This window comes from Protopterus annectens, chromosome 3.part1, assembly GCF_019279795.1.
Source record: "Protopterus annectens isolate FY-2018-M chromosome 3.part1, PAN1.0, whole genome shotgun sequence".
Classification (NCBI taxonomy): domain Eukaryota; kingdom Metazoa; phylum Chordata; order Ceratodontiformes; family Protopteridae; genus Protopterus; species Protopterus annectens.
In genome coordinates, this window is record NC_056732.1 from 1029152364 (window position 1) to 1029174911 (window position 22548).

The window sequence follows — 22548 nt, forward strand, 5'->3', positions numbered from 1 at the left end:
GGGGAGGGGGTGGCAGGGTCAGAATAATACACTGACACTACTAAGGGATGACTAACGACAGCAATAATAAAATAATGTAATTTTTTTCCCACACAACAAATAAGGCTAAACTGTGTAAAATATAGCAGAAACAATCATGCTAGTCCTTGTTCTACAATCTGCACAATGTAATGAATGCCATCACACACAGTCACAGTCCCAAGTAAAATTCACTTGTCCAAAGTGACAAAAAATTCTTAAATCAAATAGAAACCTTTTAAAAAAAAAAACATAAATAAGCATTTGCTTAGAGATTCCTTTGTCAGGAATGAAAAAAAAGTCTGCAGAAAATGCAAATAAAGTGCCCTGCAGTAAAATCAAGACTTAACAATAAAAAATAGCTATGGCAGTGTTAAATCAGTAGTAAAGATTATATAAAAGTGAAAAATGCAATGGTTTACTGTCATAACTTCCAAATGAAACAGATAAACAAAAAAGAGGCCTAGTGCTCAACTGACAACACAGAACTTAAAGAATCTTAGTGCACATCCTAGAACAATTTAGAAAAGCCTCATAACAGCTTAAAAGCTGTATAAAGCATTCCAACACATGCGCACGTACACACACACACACACACACACACACACACACACACACACACACACATACATATCATACATCTTTTAATTAAATCAAATCACAATTATATCAAAAGAAGTTCCCAAAGGGATATTACCAGAGTCTGGAAGATGCAATCCATCAATGCAAGCTGCTAAGGAGATTCACACCTGTGACAGTCCAACAGCTGGCAGTAAAAGCCAGAATAACTGACTTTCTGTGATAGAGGATAGGCTTCCCCAATGGGAGAAACTTAGCCAATCTCCTATCACAGGGAGTCAGAGGAGAGGATTCTGAACTCTGGAAAGCTGCCAGTGTCAGTTTGTGCAGAAACATAATGCATATACCACTGAGGCAGTGTGTAAATGACTAACATTATGCAAAGCAGCAGACTGCTCCTCAGTTGGTTTCCAGACCACACACTTGCTATTATCCTTCCCCACTTATCAAACTGCATTTCTGTTATTCTTACATTCACAATATTGGTTCTTATAAGGAGTCTCCTTCCAAAGTCCATTCTTAAGTTTGGATGTCAGTATAGGTGTAGGGTAGGTCACTTACTGCTTTGCAAAAGCAAAGAAATTCACTTGCAGCATATGCTACAAAATCTAATTATATCTTATTTGTGAATATTTTTGAGACAATGCACAGGGTGTGTCAAGTTACTGTTCTCCTCCTCCAATTCTATTCAGTTAGAAAGGCTGCGTATGTTCAAAATAACAGTGTTATAGCAGGTAACAGTGAAAAACACTTTCTAAAAGGGTACCTCGATTTCAGAATCTGTTCTTCAATGGGTATACAGATATACACATGTACCCACTTAAATTAAGAAAAAAAGTATAAACTGCATAGCAGCATTAACGTATATTTACTTTGTTTCAACTAACATAACTGAGCACAAATTCAGTAGAAAGCAGGATGCATTCGGTACTGTAATTGAGAAGTTTTACTATTACTTACCTACCCTTAAGTCACGAAGTGCCCAAAACGAATTAGCATTTTTAATATTTCTGATAAAAACAACTGATTTTTCTTGGTACTTACTTTAATTCAAACTTTAAATATTTGATGATAAAAGGTTCTCCAGGGCTTACAAATTTCAGCTGAAATACAAAATTGAAGTTTTAGCAAACTGCAACAATATAAGCTTGTTACCTACAATTGTGCATGCAATTTAGAATTAATAAGACATCATTTTGAGTTACCAAGTGACTAAGCTCAACAAACAGAAAAGATGCATCTTAAAATGCAATATCTTTTCATACAAATTTCTTTAGAGAATGTCAAACACATAGTTAGGGTATGAATTACCTCTTGAACACTTCAGAATGGGAGCAACAAGGTAGCCAGATGTAGGAAGTATGAATCTGGGTGAATGAGATAAGAGGGTTCTGAAGTTCCTCAGACATGGAGACTTTTCCTAAAGAAGGGGACATAGGGGAAAATTTAACTTGTAGAGGTCAACAGAAGGCTATGAGAATGGCCTCGCATTTGAACAGCTTGGCTTTCTAAGGTATTCTGGAACAATGGGAAATGAAAGCATAAATAAAGGTATCCTGGGGGGCATTCCTGGATAAAACAATCCCACACATGTTCCCCAAATGAGACATAATTGAAATAAAAAGGTTGGATTTGGTGTTAGTTGAAGATGCAAACAGGGTACAGCAAGACTTCCTCCAGTAACAGAAGGTCTTGACAACCAATCTGCCATTTGACAATACACGAGTTGGTGCAACAGAAATTCAGATATTCAGGGATGGTTTTCTCTTGCAGTTGAGCATTTCTTTATTTTCTGATAGGAAAACAGATACAAAGATTTGTGGGAACTGGTAAAAATACAATGCCAAAAGCACAAAGTACTGCTTACTTTTTTTTTTTTATACTGTAATCAAGGTGGTGGTGGGGCAGCCTACATCAGCAAGTCGAAAAACATTATTGTGGCCATTTTAAGCAATTTTAGGTGATTACCAGAAGTGGCCAGCTGTCTGAGTTGGGGGAGAGGTCATTTTCTAGATGACAATAAAACAGGGTTATCACAATTAAATGACTACTGTTGAGGCTTAGTTGCACAGGAGGAGAGTATATAGTGTCTAAAGGCTACAAACTGAAATAAGTTATGGCAAATATTTGCTCATTAACTTTCATCACCACCTTGTATCAAAAGGATACAAAGAAGGGTCTACCTTTTCTTGGAATGAGGCAGAGTATGTTTTAAAACACAGGGCAGTTATGTGACCAGTTGTATCTAAAATCAGTGCATCTATGAATCCATCCATCCTCAACCCCTTTTTCCCATTTTGCACATGGGGTTGGGGTGTCACTTTTAACACTGACAATTATCTCAGGCCAAGGTTTACACTGCTGAGTGGCTAGCCTGCCTCGGTAGTTCATCCATACCACTTACTCGTGCACACACACACACCAACAGCCAATTTAAAGTGTCCAATCCACCTACTGCATGTCTTTGGAATGTGGTAGGAAACAGCAGCAGCACCTGGAGGAAACCTACGCAACTGCAGGGAGGACATGCAGTCTCCCATACAGAAGGCACACCAGTCGAGAATCGAACCAGAGAAGTGTATTGATGCAATTCACTACCAAGGGGTCTCTAAGACTTCCATTTTTCTTACATTCACATGTCAGAAATAAGCCCAAAATATGCTATCATGTTTTTGGGTGGCATGGCATATGAAAGCAGAGGGCAGTTACAAAATTCAAGTAAAATAATCCAAGATGCAGTGGAATAAATACGTATCAGAAAGAAGCAGACTGAATGCTTTACTGTCCCAACTGTTTCTTTAACTTTACTCACAATTAAACATCAGAAATGTGCACAAAATGCGATTACTCTCCAATAAAAATTGTTGAGAGGGAAGGGTTTGTGTCTTATAACAGCATGCTTAACTACATTACTGTGTTGGTATGTTTTACATTTTTTTCTCAATGATATGTCAGAAATATACAGACTACCATTTTTAGGGGCAAGGGATGTATAAAAACGGTGTAGTTACAGGATTACGCTTGAATGGCTATTGACAGCTTGTGCGCGTGGGGGGTGACACTATGTGAAACAGCAATGTAGGCATTAAAATTATGTGATGACTTTAGAGCAAAAGGTGGTGTACCCTCTTAGGACACATTCCACTGGGACAATATATCTGTGTTTGAACCCCAACTACCTTATTAGAAATGTTAAATATGGCCTGTAATATTTTTATTCACAATTGGGCACTATAGCTAGTTTCTACACTGGGGTGTTTGACCACTAATATTTAAGGCTGTGAGAAACTAATGCCCAGAATATATGCGCATTAAGTCTTTATGAGACCAGAGTTAAAAAAAAAATTATTTCACCACCTAAGGAAGCATTTTTGCTGTTGCATAAAAGGGGAATCCAAGACTTAAACTGAAAAGACACACCACTGGCATGTAAATCAGGACTGAGATGCAGTGCAGTCCTTGAGGAAGGAATAACATTTACAAGTGTGTTTTTTTCTCCTAAGCAGCTTATTAACACCACATTCTTACATACTGTCTAATCGCCATACTTGCAAGGTGCATTTATTCCAGCTCCGATTGTCATTGCAACAGTTTTAGTTATACATGTACACATTAAAAAATAAGCCTCATTTCAGGCATCACTGCTTACATTTAACTTTCACTAACTTACCATTAAAGATCAAGTGCATTTTTTTTCACAATTTGTTTTTGTTAAAAGTATGCCCTCATCTTGTAAAGAAGGCTCTTATACTAAACTTAATATAGGTCCACTGAAGTAACTAAATTAGTGTTTGTTTACTGTATACTTCGCAACTGTTCAATTACTTCCAAATTCAATGTCGCCCAGACCTATCTTCTAATGATGCAGTGTAGGGGAGAAAGAATTTGTAGTGGGTAGGCATGCTTTCTTTAGTCTGCTGAAGATTTTATTACAAAGTAATCAAAATGCAGTACAGTTAGTCAGGCAATACATCAAAAAGCAAACATAGCTATTTTCAAGTGAAACGTAACAAAAATAAAATGGAACAGGATAAGATTCGTAGTACGGTATGTAGAATTTGGCATACAATTTCATTAAAAAAAAAGAAGTTATGTACTCACCATAAACATTCCATTTGCATTATCTGCTTCAGTCATAAAACCTGTGGGTCTTGGTTAAGAGCTCAGAACAGACTCGGCCATCAGCAAGCTCAGGATCTAAAGCTAGTGCTCCTCCCAACCTACACATACTGCCTAGCTCGTCTCAGATACCTCAGATCGAATCTGTTGCAATATTTTCATAAGTAACAAATTACATTCTAAGAGGTAGAGAGTATAAAAGTTGCTCAGGAGCTCAACACATTTAACTAGGTTCCCAGTATAATTCTTCAGGTCGTTCAGAGAAAAGGAAGGGGGGGGTTGATGAAAACTGAAGCAGACAACACAGGTGGAACGTTCTTGTGAGTACATAACTTCTTTATCTGATGCTGTTTGTTCAGTCTTAATTAAACCTGTGGGACAGGGCCTCAACTACAAAGGGCAACATTATGGAAGGATATTCCAGAGCACTGCAAAACCACAAGTAGCCCTGTTCCTAGATATGATGTCAAGTTTGTAATGCGAAATGAAAGTGTGGGAGTTCATCCAAGATGCAGCTGCACAAATATCTTCTAAACAAATCCTAGACCAGAAAGCCTGGGAAGTGGCAATGGATCTCATAGAATGAGCTCTGACTTGCTTTAGGTAAGGGAACATTATTCAAAGAATACACATGAATTATACAGGTAGTTAGCCAACAAGCAATAGTAGTTTTAACAGCAGCTCTCATTTTTCTGGAATCTGAGAAAGTGAAACTATTCAGACTTTCTGAAAGTTTTTGTTATATCCAGATAGGATCACAATAGTCTATGGACGTCCAAATTGTGCAACATATATTCACCCTTATTTTGAATGCTCAGAAAAATACAGGGAGATTAACAGATTGATAGCACTGACCAACACAACCTTTGGTAAGAAAGGGAGATTAATGTGTAAAGTAACTCTTTCTTTATGGAAAATAAGACAGGGAGGTTTGGAAAACAGCACCTGAAGTTCAGAAACCCTCTTTGCCAAAGTAATAGCCACTAGAAAGGCTGTTTTCCAGGACAAGAATTTCAATTCAGCCTTAGCAGCATGTTCAAATGGAGGTAAGGTCAAGGCTTGAAGTAGTAATGTATGAACCCACGGAGGAGTAGGATCCTTGACACGAGGTCAAAGAAGGAAAGTACCCTTGACAGAGGCATTGGAAGTCTGGAAGAAGCCAAAGATGTAGCATTCTCTCCGATATGAAAATTAGAAATGGCTGCCAACTGAACTTTGATGGTAGAAACTGGCCCCTGAATGAAAAAGACCAGCCAGGAAATCAAAGACTGCTGAAACGGGTGCCATACGTGGATCAATGTGATGCTGTTGGGTCCAGATGGAAAACCTTTTCCACTTACTTTTAGACATTTTTCGGGTAGAAGACTTATGAGAAGAAATGATAATCTTCTGGAGGGGAAGAAAGCCTGGATGGTCTATCCATCATCGGAATTGGAGAAACCATGCAGTTAGTTGCAAACTGTGAAGATCCATGTGAATTTGGCCTAAAGGGTGAGACAGAAGGTCTAGAAGTGATTCCAGAGTCCACGGAGGGCAAATTAGGTGAAACCAAAGGAAGGTGAAAAAAAAAAAAAAACTTGTCAAGACCAAAAAGGGGCAATGAGAATCACTTCATTCTTCAACCTGTCTGCCTTCTGAAGAAATTTGGAAATTCGAGAGACAGGAGGAAAAGCATAAAGTAGACCAGGAGTCCAAACATGGACTAGAGCTTCTCTTGGTGACTGTCCTTGCAGTGGGAGCAGGGCAAAGTACCTGCTGCACTTATTGAAAGGAAAGCAAAAAGGTCACAGCAGGGTTGACTTCATCTGAGGAAGATCTGGTTTGCCACTGCCAGATTCAGGCAGCACACCCGAGGCATCAGAAGTACCCTGGCTGAGCCTTTCAGACAATATGCTTTGCTACCCCAGAATGTGCATTGCAACTAGAAACTGGTTGGTAGAGACAGCCCATTGCCACACTCTCATTGCATCTTCTTGAGAAGGGAGTAAATGGCTTGCAATGCTAAAAGCACCTCTCTCATCTCTAAGACGTTGATATGCAGACTGCTCTCCTTGGGAGACTATGTCCATCCCAGGTAATGCCCCCCCCCCCCCCATCTGGGAGGCATCCGTGGTCAATGTGGTGACAGGGGTGGGATGAATGAAAGATCGACCCTAAGATACTTCTGGATCATAAAGCCACCACAAGAGAGACCTCCTGCCCGGCCGAGACAATTTCACAGGATGATTGATGGCGTGATGCAGAAGGCAGCATTGGACAGAATGTCCACTGGAGAACTCTCATATGTAAGCAAGCTGTTGGTAGTAAGGTAACTGTTGCAGCCACAGAACCCAGAGCCCAGAGCCATGAGAACCAAACCTGCTATTGGGACTGGTACCGCCAACATTTGTTTGATATGTGTCCACAGAGAGAGGATCCTGTCTGGTGGAAGAAAGGTCAGGGTTTTGGTTGCGTCCAAGTAGGCCCCTGTAAAATCTATATTTCACAAAAATTGCAATTGTGACTTCTGGAGGTTTATGGTGATCCCTTAAGGTAGGGGCCAGTTATAAGAGAAAATCCCTGACCTGGATGGTGCGACTAGGAACCCATCGTCCAGGGTAAGGAAATGCATGGAATCCAAGCAGTCTGACATGAACTGCGACCACTGCCATGCATTTGAACTCCCTGGGGACTGTGGCAAGACCAAATGGAAGCAGGCAGAAATCGGTAGTGACTGGCTCCCTGCCTGAAACAGAAATATCTTCTGGAATGTCTGTTCATTTTGAAGTGATAGTACTCATATTTCAGGTCTATTGAGCACATCTAGTCTTCTTATATATGCATATATAGGTTTACTATCACATGTTCGACACTACTGTGGCCGAAAGTGCACATATCCAAAGAAAATGTTTGGAAATCACAACATCGACCACAGTGAATGCCAAACTGAGCATTTCAGTGAAGATGACTGTCGAACATTTCAACTTCACTGAAATGCTCATAGCCACTAAACATATTTTAACATGTTTTGAAGGGGGGCAAGCCCCCCTGCGTTCCCCATACCCCTACTTATATATACAAACTCAGAGATTGCACTACACTGAGGAAAGGGTACATTTCCCAATCCCCACAATAGTGCGATCTGCACTACGCTGTCAAACCCTGCTATAGCGGCTGTTCGCTATTGTAAAGTTTGACAATATAGTCCTAATGGTTCTGCTACCTGATTTATGCAAATACGTTAATCGCGCACAGTGACATCGACTATGTGATTGTATAATATATATATATATATATATATATATATATATATATATATATATATACACACACACACACACAACATATATATATATATATATATATATATATATATATATATATATATACACACACACACATTGGGTAGGAGTCTAAATATTCAGAAATGCATTCAGTCTTACTGCGCTTACTAGAGTTAATGTAATGGACAGGAGGATTATGGACATTTTCATGGATTCTCAGGATACTGAAGCATTTCTTATCAAACCTCAAAAATCTTCAGTGCAAACATTCAAGCAAAACTGATTTATAGTATTCACTGTTTCAATAGTGCTGATGGAGTGCTGATGGAGCAAAAAAAAGAAGTTATGTACTCACCATAACGTTCCATGTTTGTAGTCCTTCTCATCCTTCATTCTTACATATGGTGATCAGAGCAGATCCTCTGCTCCGACTCAGCCTACTTACAAGCTGGAAGACTTCTGGTTGGCTCGTGGCTAAGTAGGTATCCCATGGTGCACCAGTACAAACCCCAGATCTTGGTTGCTGCTGACTAGAAAAAATAACAACATACAGAAAGAAGCCAATACTAAAAGGTCTCTATAAATAATGAAATCAATATTTTTCTGTCTTTAGGTACTTCTAGGATGGGGGCAGGAGGGCGGGTTCGTAAGAATGAAGGGTGAGATGGACTACAACCATGGAACGTTATGGTGAGTACATAACTTCTTTATGTTCTGTAGTCCTATCTCACCTTCATTCTTACATATGGGACAGTGTCCCTAGCGCCTTATTCTTGGGTGGCTCAAGGAAAAATACTGAGTACCGTGGAACCAAAAGATGCTCTACCCCTGGAGGTTAAATCCAATTTGTAATGAGTAATAAAAGTGTGAGGGGTAGCCCACGCAGCTGCTGCACAAATATCAAGTGGGACCCTGGCTTGAAAGGCTGCAGAGGTAGACTGAGATCTGGTAGAATGAGCCTTGATTTCAAAGGGTAAGGGTTTACCCTCAGAATTGTAAACATAAGCTATACAGCTAGAAATCCAATTAGAGAGAGTAACTTTGGAAACTGGTAAACCCAACCAGGATTTGGAAAAGGAAATGAATAAACAATCTGATTTTCTGATGTCTTTAGTCCGGTGCAGATAAAAACATAATTGTCTATGGACATCCAGCTGGTGAAACCTGTACTCAGCTACGTTGGAGTGATTTGGAATGAAAACCAGAAGTTCTATGGACTGATTCAAAATGGCATGGGAGCAGACCTTAGGGACAAAGGAGGGATTAGTACAAAGGGACACCCTGTCTTTGTGAAAAATCAGATAAGGTGGTTTAACAGACAATGCTTGCAACTTTGACACCCGTCTGTCTTCCAAGACAAAAATTTCAAAGAGGATGAATGAGAAGGCTCAAAGGGCAGAGATGTTAATTTAGATAACACAAAATTTAAATCCCATGAGGCCACAGGTTCTTGAACAGGTGGTCTTAAAGTAGCACCATTAAGGAAGGTTTTGCACAGCTTATGAGACATCAAGTTTGAATCTGGAAAACCTAGATAAAAATTTGAAATCACTGCCAATTGAACTCTGATAGTTGCAGCCGCAGATCCTTCATGAAAAAGCTCAGAAAGAAATTCCAAAACCACTAGAATGGAGGCATTGTAGGGGTCAACATCCATTTTCTCTGCCCAAAGAGAGAATCTTCTCCATTTACTGGAATATAGTCTCCTAGTGGAAGTTTTATGAAAAGATGTAAAGATACGAGTCACGGACGGTGAGAAGTCATGAAGCCTGACTAGGGATAGAACTGGAGTAGCCACGCTGTCAAATTGAGGGTGTGTAAGGAAGGGTGAAGCGAACCTGACATGTGAGTCAACAGGTCTGGAACTGGGTCCAGAATCCAAGGATCGACCAGGAGAAGAGGACCGAGGAAGGGGAACCATACCTGATGAGGCCAGTAAGGAGCTTCACAGCCATTTTGCTTTCTGAATAACCTTGGGAATGAGAGGAAAGAGAGGAAAAGCATACAGAAGACCTAGGGGCCAATCGGGAACAAGTGAGTCTCTGGGTGAATCCCCCCGGGGGGGGGGGGTTGCTGCTGCATTTGGCATTGATTGGGCTGGTAAAGAGATCGCAGCAAGGCTGTCCCCACCTGTGGAAAATCTGTTCCACTGTTTCCTGTTTCAGAGACCACTCGTGAGGCATCAGGATTGTCCAACGGAGCTTGTCGGCTATCACGTTGGTCGTCCCTGAAATGTGCGTTGCCACCAGAAAACGCAGAGAAGATATCGCCCATTTCCAAACTCGCATCGCCTCTCGACAGAGTGGGAAAGATCTGGTTCTGCCCTGTTTGCCGATATACCAACACTACCGACATTTTGTCTGACTGTATTGCAATAGTCCCCAGAGAAAGAAGGTCGTGAAGTGCTTGCAACGCCAGAAGCACCACCCTCATCTCTAGAACGTTGATATGCAGGTGATCCTGCCATGAGCCTTGGACAGTCCTGCCTAGATAATGCCCCCACCCACCTCTATCTATGAGGCATCCATGGTCACAGTGGCAAAGTACAGTTGTGTACACTTACATAAATGTAGATGTTAGAGTGTATTCACTGTTGCAGTCATTACATTTGGGTTATCTGCCTGCAGGTAGCCCTCAGCCGGCCTGAATATCAAAGTCTTGGGTCCAGCGTCAGATGCTGTCTCTTCCATGACGTCAGGTAGTCAGGGGTATAAAGCATGCAGCTGATGCCATTACATCAGTTTTTTTTGCCCCAGATGTCACGTGCCTCCATAATGGGAAGCAATTATATATAAGGTTACACCTCCAACAAAAAGCAAATACACCAGAAAGCTTAAATACACTAAACAAGAAGAAAGGTATAGCCAAGAGAGGTCAGGGGGCTAGAGGGAGGGTAACCAGGACTGCAACAGTGAATACACTCTAACATCTACATTGATGGTAAGTGTACACAACTGTACTATGTTCTTCGTGTTTCACTGTTGCAGTCATTACATTTGTGTAGATTCCCAAAGCTAAGGAAGGAAGGAGGCAGAGAGCAGTAGGACCAGCTATTAGGCCGTGCAAGACTGCAGTGGCAAAACCAGCTCTGGATTTAGAAAATATAGGCAAGTGGTAATGCTTGGGGAAGGTATGTACAGAGCTCCAGGTAGCAGCTTCTAGGATGTCCCTAATAGGGACACCTCTGAGAAAGGCTATTGAAGTAGATGCAGCCCTGGTGGAATGTGATCTTATCCCCTGTGGGGTAGGTTTTCCATGGTGCTTATAGCAGAAATGAATGCAATGGCCTATCTACTTAGAAATAGTATGCTTTGAAATGGCCTTCCCCTCTGCCCCTGTAGCAAAGGCAACTAGCAGCTGTTCAGTTTTTCTGAGAGGCTTAGTCCTGTCCAAATAAAATCTAAGTTGTCTGTGCATGTCCATAGAGTGCAGTATTCGTTCTCCTTTGTTCTGTGGATTAGAAAAGAAGGTTGCCAAATGAATGGACTGATTAAGGACCACACTGGACACTACCTTGGGCATAAAGGAAGGATTGGTCCTGAGGGACACCCTGTCTGCATGGAAGATGATGAAGGGCTCCACTGCCATGAGGGCCTGTAATTCAAACACTCTTCTTGCTGAAGTGATGGCTAAAAGGAAGGCTGTTTGCCAAGAAAGGAATTTCAACTCTGCAGATGCAGCTGGCTCAAAAAGGAGGTAGAGTGAGCTTTTCCAATATAAAGTTAAGGTCCCAGGCTGGAGTAGGGGCTCTCCTGGGTGGTCTTAAATTTTTGACCCCTCTGAGGAATTGCTTCAGCAGGCGGTGAGAGAAGAGGGGTGGACTCAGTATTATAATGTGCTGAAATGGCTGAGACATGAATATTAATAGATGAGAAGGAAAGGCCCTTGTGGAGTATCTCTGTTAAGTATTGAAGAATATGCGGTACTGGCTCCAGGAGCAGTATCTTTTCCACTTTTCAGCATAGGATTTTCTAGTACTAGGCCTCCTTGCCTACAGAAAGACATCTATCACCTGGCTTTCTGAGGGTTGGTATTGGAGAGCTCAGGTAATTAGCCAGGCTGCAAGGTTCAGGGTTTGAAGTTGGGGGTGCAAAATCTGGCCCTCTTGCTGGGACAGTAGGGAAGGGGTCTGAGGCAGGTGTCATGGTTCCAGCTGCGACAGACTGCGCAAAAGAGGGTACCAGTGCTAGTGTGGCCAGTCTGGTGCAATGAGTATTGTCCTTGGTTTGTCCTGTTTGATCTTTAGCAGAACTTTCGAGAGGAGAGGCAGAGGGGGAAAGGCATAAACTGAGAGGCTTTCCCAGGTGAAGGTCTGGGCATCCACTTTCCAAGCTTGTCTGTGGGGAGTCCTTGTGCAGAATTTGTCCAATTGGTAGTTCTGAGGGGAGGCAAACAGGTCTGTCTCTGGGTTCCCCGATTGTTTCTCAAAATGTTGAATATCTTTCGTTCCAGTTTCCATTCGTGTGGGTCCATGAGATTTCTGCCAGTGAATTTAGCTTGCCTGGCAGGAATTGAGCTTGTAGGTGCACTTGGTAGCTCAAGGCTGTGTTCCACAGAGCTATGGCTAGTCTGCAGAGAGGGTACGAGTGGGTTCCCCTCTGCTTGTTTATGTACCACATAACAGTGGTTTTTGTCTGTCTTTGGCAATAATTGTCCTGGAAGAATGTGGCCCTTGAAGGCTGTCAGAGAATTCTGTACAGCTAACATTTCTTTTTGATTGATATGAGGTGCATTTGACTCAGGTTCCATTTGCTCTGAATGCACTGCCCTGCCAAGTGAGCCCCCCATGCATAGTCTGATGCATCTGTTGTTAGGGTTTGGGCGGCAGGGGGTAGAGTGAATAGCAGTCTCTTGTTGTGGTAGCAGGCATCTGCCCACCAAAGGAACTCTGTCTTTATACAAGGAATGACAGGAATCGTTGATTCTAGGCCCTGAGAATTTTGACACCATAGGCTTTTTAGATACCACTGTAGTTTCCTCATACGCAGTCTTGCATATGGAATTAGTAGGATGCAAGACGCCATGAACCCCAGGGCTTGCAGTATTTTCCTTGCAGATAGCGGTGCCTTTGTGGAAAGTAGTTTGAAGTACGCTGTCAAATAAACTTGTTTCTCTGGTGTGAGGTAAGTCATCTGGGAAGTCGTGCTCAAGCTTGCTCCCTGGAATACAATTTGTTGGCAGGGTACTAGATGAGATTTCTTTTCGTTTATGGTGTACCCCAGTGAGATTAGCAGATTCTTTACAAATACCAGATGATTTAGTAGCATGTCTTGGCTTTCTGCCTGAATTAGACAATCTCCAGGTATGGGTATATTTGAATATTTCTTTGCCTGCAGAATGCAATGACTGGAGCTAGGCACTTTGTGAATACCCTGGGCGCAGTAGATAAGCCAGAGGGCAGTGTAGAGAACTTATAATGCATGTAGCCTGCTCTGAAGCGTAGGTATTTTCTGCAAGATTCCCTTATTGGAATGTGCAGGTAAGCCTTCCTTTAACTCCAATGTTGCCAACCAGGTATTTTTGCCTAGCATGGGAAGCAGCTGATGAAGAGTTAGCATTTTGAATTTTGGGATTACCAAAAAGGTGTTTAGAATAGAGAGGTCCAGGATAGGATGCCAGGAGTGGTCTTTTCTGGGTACCAGGAAAAGTCTTGAGTAAAAACCTTGTCCCCTTTCCTCTGCTGGGACAGGTTGAATAGCCCTGATACTTAGAAGAGAGAGAACCTGTTGTTGAGCCTCTGCCCACTGACTTGGGGGTAGGTCTGGCCAACCATTTGGGGTTGGTAAGGTGTGGAAGTGGAATCTGTATCCTTGAGAAACTATATTTAAAAACCATTTGCCTTGGGTAATGAGTACCCAGTTATTTGCATGCAGGGCGATCTTTCCCCCTAAGGGAGAAGGCAGTTGAGCAAGGCTTGGAAGGTTTAAGGTCAAGTCATTGTGACAGTTTACCACAGAGGGGTGTCTTACTACTTCCAGCTTTGCAAGTGGGAGCCCCCACTGCTTAGGCCTGTGAGTACCTTGAGGCTGTAGCCTAGGTGGTCTATTGTTCCTGGGTTTAGACTGAGAAGGCCAGGAAGAGACAGAAAAGGATCAATTCTTAGAAGGCCAAAGCCTACTAAATCTGGGAGGCTGTACTTACAATAGATTTAGCTTTTTCCTCCAGCTTTTTAAGTAAGTTTTCTGCTTTTTTGCCAAACAGATGGTCTTGGTGTAAGGGAGCATTCAGTAATTCAGCTTTAACATTATTTGGCAAATTTTGATCCTTAAGCCAAGCATGCCTTCTAAGAACAGACCCAGTGACAGCAGCCCTGCAAGCTGCTTCTAAAGAGTCAAAACCACATTGCAAAGTATGTTTACCAACTTGTTCAGCAGAATGCATTAAATCCTGTAATTCTTTATTTTCAGCACAGTCAGGAATCAACATAATTTTCTGTTTAAGTAGTCCAACAATATGCTGCTGATACTTTTAACATATGAAACTGGCAATTTAAGGCCCTAATGGCCAAAGTAGCAGAAGTGTATACCTTCATACCCCATCTGTCAAGGGCCCTGGTATCTCTATCAGAGGGGGTAGTGTTTTTAGCAGTAGTAGCATTAGTGCCTTTAGGTTCCTGTGAAATGGTCTCTGGGTCCGTAGTAGGATTCTTAAAGAAGAACGTGCGAGTCAGGTACTCTGTAATACTGGTCAGGTTTCCTGGGAGCCGGAGGTAAAGTGTCTGGGGCCAGGCTAGATTCCAAGAAGGAATCTTCTACAATGTCCAGTACAGGAGGGATAGCTAAAGGCCTGTGTTGAGGTAGGAGTGAGAATTCCCTAAGCCTCTTTTTGGAGTCAGAGTAATCCTGGCTTTCCCAGCAGAAATGCTCCCTAGCAGTGTGCAAAGTTTCACCAAAAGAAACATCTTCTGGAGGGGAAGCAGGGGGTATGGAGTACTCTGCATCAGAATCCTCATAGGTAGATGAGGCCATATCCCGGGAATCAGAAGAAACAGAAATTTCAGAATCCTGGTCAGAAGAATCAGAAGGAAAATCAGTTCTAGGTCTCTTAGAGGGAGATGGCTGGCTAAAGTAATAAGGTCTTCAGCGGTTTGGACATCGGTTTTCTAGGTGTGGGTCGAGTTTTAGGCCTTGAAGAAGAAGATGGCGTTGGTTTGAAATGCAAGTCAGTAGACCTGAATACACCCCTCAGAAGTCGGTGCCTGCAGATTGGCTCCGGACCTATCCAAGGTAGAGACATCCGCAGGTTCCATAGTCGAAGAAGCATCTCGCGGCATTCCAGACTCCGAATGGGTCTCAGTAGAGGCCTACAAATCTGAAGTAGCGGGTATCAGCGGCTGCGAAAGTGCCTCACTGAATAACGGCGAACTGGTGACTAGCTTAACGGAAGCGTCATCGGCAGCTTTGAACCTATGCAGTCTGTCTCAGTCTTTATCTTTACATTTTTTCAGAATGTCGGTAGTCGGATGGCTTACTGAAGCCATTTCTGGATAATTAAACCGAATAGCGAAATAGTTTGATGCAAAAATAAACAGACGACGAATAGTTCGAGGATTGAATAAGGCACAAAACCGACAGCGAGGGACGTCGTGGTCTGGGTTTAAGCAAGGAATGCAGTACAAATGAAAATCTTTATGAGGTACTTGCATTCCACGGGTAATACAATACAGGTAATACAATTAACTTTTACTGACATCGGTTTGGATCAAGAAAAAAGGATCACCAATGGGGTACTTAGCTTTTTTGAAGACTTTGGGTCTGAAACTCGAAAACGAAAATTTCAGGAGTTGGCCGACCGGCACTTGCGATCTGCTTCAGGCACCGCGTGGCAAGAAAGACTGATGTAATGGCGTCAGCTGCATGCTTTATACCCCTGACTACCTGACATCATGGAAGAAGAGAGAGCATCCAACGCAGGACCCAAGACTTTGATATTCAGGCTAACTGAGGGTTATCTGCAGGCAGATAACCCAAATGTAATGACTGCAACAGTGAAACACGAAGAACATCGGGTTTGCGAGGAACAAATGAAGCGCCCGTGGTCAGTTGATTGGGTAATGTCCACCAAAGGAGGTCCTCCTTGCAAGATTCTGTCAGCAAAATGTGATGGGATAATGGAAGGTGCTGAAAGGACCATTAGGACAACAGAAGCCACTGAAGAATTCTCATGTGTAACCTGGCTAGTGGCACTAATAGTATGGTGGAAGCCATGGTCCCTAGGAGCTGCAGAATAATCTTGGCTTTGACCCTTCATAAGAGGAGAAAAAGCCAAATTTGAAGAACCAGGTTCTGTGCCCTTTCAGCAGGAAGATGAGCCACTATGTTTACTGTGTCTATCTCTGCACCTATAAAAATCACAGATTGAGAAGGCAATAAGGCAAATTTTTCCCAATTTATAGAGATTCCCAGCTGGACACAAAGTTGAATAGTAGCGCCCCTGCTCTGATGGAGTAGATGTCTGGTGTGGTGGTCAGGAGCCAATCGTCCAAATATGGAAACACCTGGAATCATCGATGTCACTACTGCCATACATTTGGTGAACACCCTGGGGGCTGTGGTGAGACCAAGGGGCAGAGCAAGGAACTGGTAGTGACTGGCTCCCAGCCGAAAGCGTAGATGACTCCTTGATGCCCTGTCCATTTCTATGTGGTAGTAGGCATCTTGGAGATCTACTGAGCACATCCAATTGTATTGCCCTAGCAATGTAGACTGCAGTGTTACCATCCGGAACTTGTCCTTCTTTCCTGATTCGTTCAAACTGCTGAGGTCCAGAATGGGCCTCCAGTCCCCTGTTTGTTTTGGCACTAAAGTTCCGGATCCTATTTGGTCTGCTGGGACAGTTTGGATGACTCTTTTTAACAGCAACTTGTTGACCTCCACAGCTGCCTGATCCCTCTGATTGGGTGGAACATCCAGGATCTTCTTGGGAACAAAAGGTGGAAGAGAAAAGGGTATGACATAACCTCCGGTAATAATTTTTTGTACCAACTTGTCTTGAGTGATACTTAGCCAGGCTTCTGGATACAAAGAAATGCGACCCCTGACCAGCTCCAGAGAAGCACAGTCGGGCCCCACATCAGGAGCCCTGGTAAGTCCGGCCCCAAAAGGAATCGCGACCTTCCTGGTTTTGCAGACCGCCCCTGCCTCTAGGGCGACGTCTACCATTTCCTGCTCCTCTTCTGCCTCTGAAGGAGGAGTCACCCTGTGCCTCCTGGAAAAACCTCTGGGACTTCTTGAACCACATATCTTACCTCCCCTCTGACCCTTCGGGTATGGCCTAGAGGGAACAGTAAAACGTACTCCCCATGGCAGTGTGTGGTTTTCCTTCTTGCTCACACCAGGTGAGTGTGTCCTTTACCTTGGATCCAAATAATGAGGAACCGTTAAAGGGGGTGCTGGTAAAGGTAGACTTAAAAATGGTTCCGCAAAGTTACACAAACGCATCCAGGAATAACGCCTTAGGGAAATTCCTGAACCCACTGCTCTACTCACGCCATTGGCTGCATATGAAATAAGCCGCATGGAAGAGTTGACGATAGAGTTCAAGGTCGACAACTGGGCAGAAACCTTGTCAGGGACTCCCTCAGTACATGTACCTTGTAAAGAGTCTCCTAACTCTTTAAGGAGATCTCTCTGAAGCCTCGTAAAGTGAGTAAAGTAATTCAGCGATCTAAAGGAAAATGCCGCTGAAGAAAAGATACGCTTCCCATATCTGTCCATTGTTCAAGACTCCTTATTCGCCGGATGAACAGAAGTCATCGTCTCAGCTAGCTCCTTCTTTGTGGCCGCCACCACCACCATGGCATCTACAGGCACACCTTTAGATAAAAAGTCTTTTCCTGGAGGGGCAGAAAGGAACTTGTTCGGTCTCCTGGGGACTGGCTCCATAGCATCAGGAGTATCCTACACCTTTCGACTAACTAAATCAATCAGTTCGCCGAAGGGTGGATACACCCAAGAGGTAGAAGGTTGAGACCCGAAAGCCTTCAGGTACACAGACTCCTCATCAGAAGGGGTGACAGTGGGCCAGCTGCACCTCTGTTTAAGGATCTCCAGGATGTCTACGAAGGAGACATCATCAGAGGATGACTTGGGGGACCCTTCAGACTCCTCGAAGTCAGTGTCAGATGTCAAAGACTCATCCTGGGAGTCGACATGCTCCCTCTTACAAGTCCTCTTCCATGGGGGCTCCTCAGAAAAACATTCTGGGGAGGTTTTGGAAGAGTGGGGGCCACCAGCAGATGGTTCCTGAGGCTGAGGGTCTCTGCTGCCGCTGGAGGGAGTAGGAGCTGAGACAGAAGTAGGTGCTTTAGGGGGAAGAGTGCCGCTACCTCTGGTAGGAGCTGACGATCAGGACAGCACACGCCTCAACATCTCGAATGCCGACCTCTCCGGCTCCAAAGACCTCCCTGGCCCCGAGGAGACCGAGGATGCCATCGGCGCCAGAGCCATCAGCTCCGAGATAGATGTAGTGTCCGAACTCACCCTATGCGATGCGCCAAGGGGAAGACACTGAACCGAAGAAGTTCGGTTCCAAGCATCCCTGTCGGGGCCAACTGGAGAGCTTCAGCCCCTGGACACTACGGACAGCACTGAAAGTGTAGGAGCAGAACCTGGCTCCAAAACAGCCATGAGGGGAGCTGCAGCCGATGGTTCCACCAGTGGTACCAAGCACTCCGGCTCCGAAAGGCCAGCATGGCTCGGAGGAGGAATCACCACAGAGGGGTGAAAGGGCTTGAGTGGCTCTGGAACCGAATAGGTCGGAGATGACAACAATTTAGGCAAAGCAGACTACTTCAAAAGTCTCAGCACTACTCTCTCCACATCTTCGATAAACTCCTGGAAGACCTGGATGACATAGTAGGAGATCAGGATCTCTGAGGTATAGGAGACTTCAATAACAAGGAGGCCGGTAGAGGGTCCATAGACTGGCTCCGAGAAGTCTCAATGGTCGCCTCGGAAATACCTGGAACAGACCCTGCAATAACAATACCGCTCTCAGTCAGCACCGAGGTCTGTGGAGCCAATAAGACAGTGGATTGGTCTGTTTTTGAAACTTTAATAGGTGGCTCCGAGACGCTAGTCAGTGCCGGGGAGGGCCTCTTAGAAGATTTTGACTTTCCCTTAGTAGATTTAGAGGATGATGAGGAACTAGACAAATCTTCCTCGAAGGAAGGCTTTAGAAGACCTTTTAGGATGAGCTTGTTCCTCCTTTCCTGCAACACCCTAGGACTAAATGCATGACAAAATAAACAGGTCTTCTGTAAATGGATGGCCCCTAAACAGTAAACGCAGTTACCGTGACTATCCATTATAGACATTTTTGAGAGCACTTAATACATTTAAAGCCGGATGACTTATGATCCTTACTCTCTATAGACATTTTGCAGTATAGGACACATGCACACACAGAAAAGGAAGGAGGACTAGGTCTTCTAATTTAACCGGGCCTAGCCCTGCAGGAAGGAAAAGACACCACGATGACTAGGTCCTCCAAGTTAAATGGGCCTAGCACTGGCAAGAAAGAGATAGGGTCTTCTAACTGAAACCAACCCAGAAAGTTAGAGAAAGTTAGAAAGTATCACACACTCAACAGAAGCACAGTAATGGGCGGGAATTCACAAATTTAGGCTATGCCAAGCACAAACAGAGTGTATAGTTCTTTTAACAATAGTAGCAATCCAACGAAGCTAACAAGCTAATTAACTAGGCTAAATAACAAGTGGAAAACCACCAAAACTCTAGCTATCAATTAACACACAGAATAACAATGCGCAAAAGACGCCTATGCTACCAATCTAGAAAAACCAGTACACGAGATACCAACTAAGTAAGAAAAGGCCAAAAATTGAACCAAATGGCGCAAGTAAAAGCTAACTCTAATAACTACGCTAACTGATTACTATAAGCAGTAACAGTTTTAACTATATTAAACTATTTTAAACTAAATAGCCAAGAAATTTTTGTAAAAGTGGAAATAAATGCAATCACTTAGCCAGAGCCAGAGAGAAGCAAAACCAAACTCGTTGACGCAGCAAACGAGATCTGGGGATTGTACTTGTGCACCAAGGGATACCTACCTAGCCACGAGCCAACTAGAAGTCTTCCAGCTTGTAAATAGGTCGAGTTGGAGCTGAGGATCGGCTCCGATCCCATATGCAAGAATGAAGGTGAGATAGGACTACAGAACATAAGCTATGTACTTACCATAACGTTCCATGTGTGTTGTTCATCTTGCCATCATTCTTTACTGATGGGTTCGGAGCCGATCTCTCAGCTCTGATTATGGCCAATTGCAAAGCTCGAGGTCTTCAAATAGCTCGAGGCAAACTCCGTATCCCATGATGTACCTGGAATTACCTCAGATCTTGTTTGCTGCATATAATAATTCCATATGTCATTCTTTCATTCCCTAGAGAAAGGTATAGAAGGACTGAGTAACCAGGATGGATCCAGCATCTCAGTCATCTATCAGCCCAGGAGGGGGTAGGAGGGAGGGACGTAAGAATGAAGGAGAGATGAACAACTTGCATGGAATGTTATGGTAAGTACATAACTTCTTTATGTGAAGTTGTTCAATCTCACCGTTCATTCTTTACTGATGGGTAGCGTCCCAAGCACCATCAACCTCGGGTGGCTCACGGGAGTATATTTCTCAGGACCATGGATGCAAAGGAGGCCCTGTTCCTGGAAACCTTGTCAACTTTGCAATGAGTGATAAAGGTATGAGGTTTTGACCAAGTGGCTGCTGCACAAATATTATCAATGGGAAGCCTGGCAGAAAAGGCAGATGATGTAGAAACTGCTCTGGTCGAGTGAGCTTTAATCTTGTGTTGCAAAGGTATATTGGCAGCTGAATAGGCAAAGGTGATGCAATCAGATAACCATTTAGAAAGAGTTGTTTTTGCCACTGGTCTGCCCTTCCTGGAGTCCGAGAATGAAACAAAAAGTTGGTCTGATTTTCTGAAATCTCTTATTCTAGCCAAATAAAATCTGAGCTGTCTGTGAACATCAAGCTTGTGCAGCATATACTCTAAGTTGTTTGAATGGTTGGAGGAAGAAGACTGGCAAACCAATAATATGGCTGAGATTAGTTTCAGTGCAAACTGTGGGCAAAAAATAGGGGTTTGTTCCAAGTGAGACTGTCAGCATGAAAATCAAATATGGAGGCTTGATGGATAAAGCCCGAAGCTCTGACACACTGTGGGCAGATGTAATAGCTACCAAAAAGATGGTTTTCCATGATAAAAATTTGAAGTCACAAGAGGAAGCTGGTTTAAAAGGAGGAAGAATTAACCGGGAAGACATAAAATTTAGACTCCATGGCGAATAGGGAGATTTCACAGGTGGTCTAATATGAAAGGTCCCTTTGAGAAAGGCTTTGGATAACATGAGAGACATGATATTCAAAACCCTTCAAATCCAAGATGAAAATTAGAAATAGCAGCCAATTGAACATGAACTGTTGCTGCTGTGGCTCCTTTGTTAAAAATCATAGTTAAGAACTGAAAGATGGAGGCCATAGGAGCTTTGTAAGGACTGATATTTTTAGAGGCCCATATAGAAAATTTCTTCCAATTGCTAAGATATGGTTTCCTAGTAGATTTATGAGAAGATAAAAGGATCTGTTTTGTCTCATTGGAGAGATTATGGAACCTGACTATGATGGGAACTGGAGAAGCCAAGCTGTCAGCTTCAGAGACTGAAGAGAGGGATGAAGATCCCCCGACGAAAGCGTCAGAAGGTCTGGAACTGGGTCCAGAATCCAAGGATCCTCTAAAAGATGAAGTTGAAGGAAGGGGAACCAAATCTGATGAGGCCAATGAGGGACTATTAGAATGATGGTCCTTCCCAGGGTATTTGCTTTCTGTAGAACCTTGGGTATCAACGGGATTGGAGGAAATGCATACAGGAGCCCCGGAGGCCAATCGTGTACGAGTGCTTCCCTTGGGGCTTTTGCCGGAGGGGGAATCAGGTCAAAGTAGCTTCTGCATTTCATGTTCATGTGACTGTCAAAAAGTTCACAGCAAGGCTGGCCCCACCTGTGGAATATCCTGTCTGCTCTTTCTTGACGGACCACTTGTGGGGCAACAAGATGGCCCTGCTGAGCTTGCCTGCTATCACTATGGATTTCCCCAGGATGTGCGTTGCCAAAAGAAAGTGCTGGGTGGAAACAGCCCACTGCCATACACTGAGGGCCTCTCGACAAAGGGGGTAAGATCTGGTTCCTCCTTGTTTGTTTAAATACTAGACCACAGACATGTCTGTCTGAATCGCAATCGTACCCAGAGGAAGAAAGTCCTGAAAGTACTGCAATGCCAGAAGTACCGCTCTCATCTCCAGGACACTGATATGCAGATGAGTCTCTTGATCGGTTCATGTACCTTGGGCTGTCTTTACCTGAAAACACCCCCCCCCCACTCTATCAGGGAAGCATCCATGGTCACTGTGGCCGCTGGAGGGGGTGGCACAAATGGGAGTCCTATCATGATATGAAGTGAGGTCAACCACCGCTGAAGGTCCTTTATGCAGTAATTTGTGATCATTATAGTGTGAGACATGGGAAGCTCTTG

The 22548-nt window shown here is 43.4% G+C and overlaps 1 long non-coding RNA gene across 1 annotated transcript in view; it reads right to left on the reverse strand.

Moving 5' to 3' along the window:
- Positions 1–1701, reverse strand: part of LOC122798870 — a 206445-nt gene extending 204744 nt beyond the window's left edge. The window contains exon 1 of the long non-coding RNA XR_006364320.1: positions 1642–1701. This is a non-coding gene — a long non-coding RNA (uncharacterized LOC122798870). The remainder of the gene's footprint in view (positions 1–1641) is intronic.
- Positions 1702–22548: the final 20847 nt, after the last annotated feature.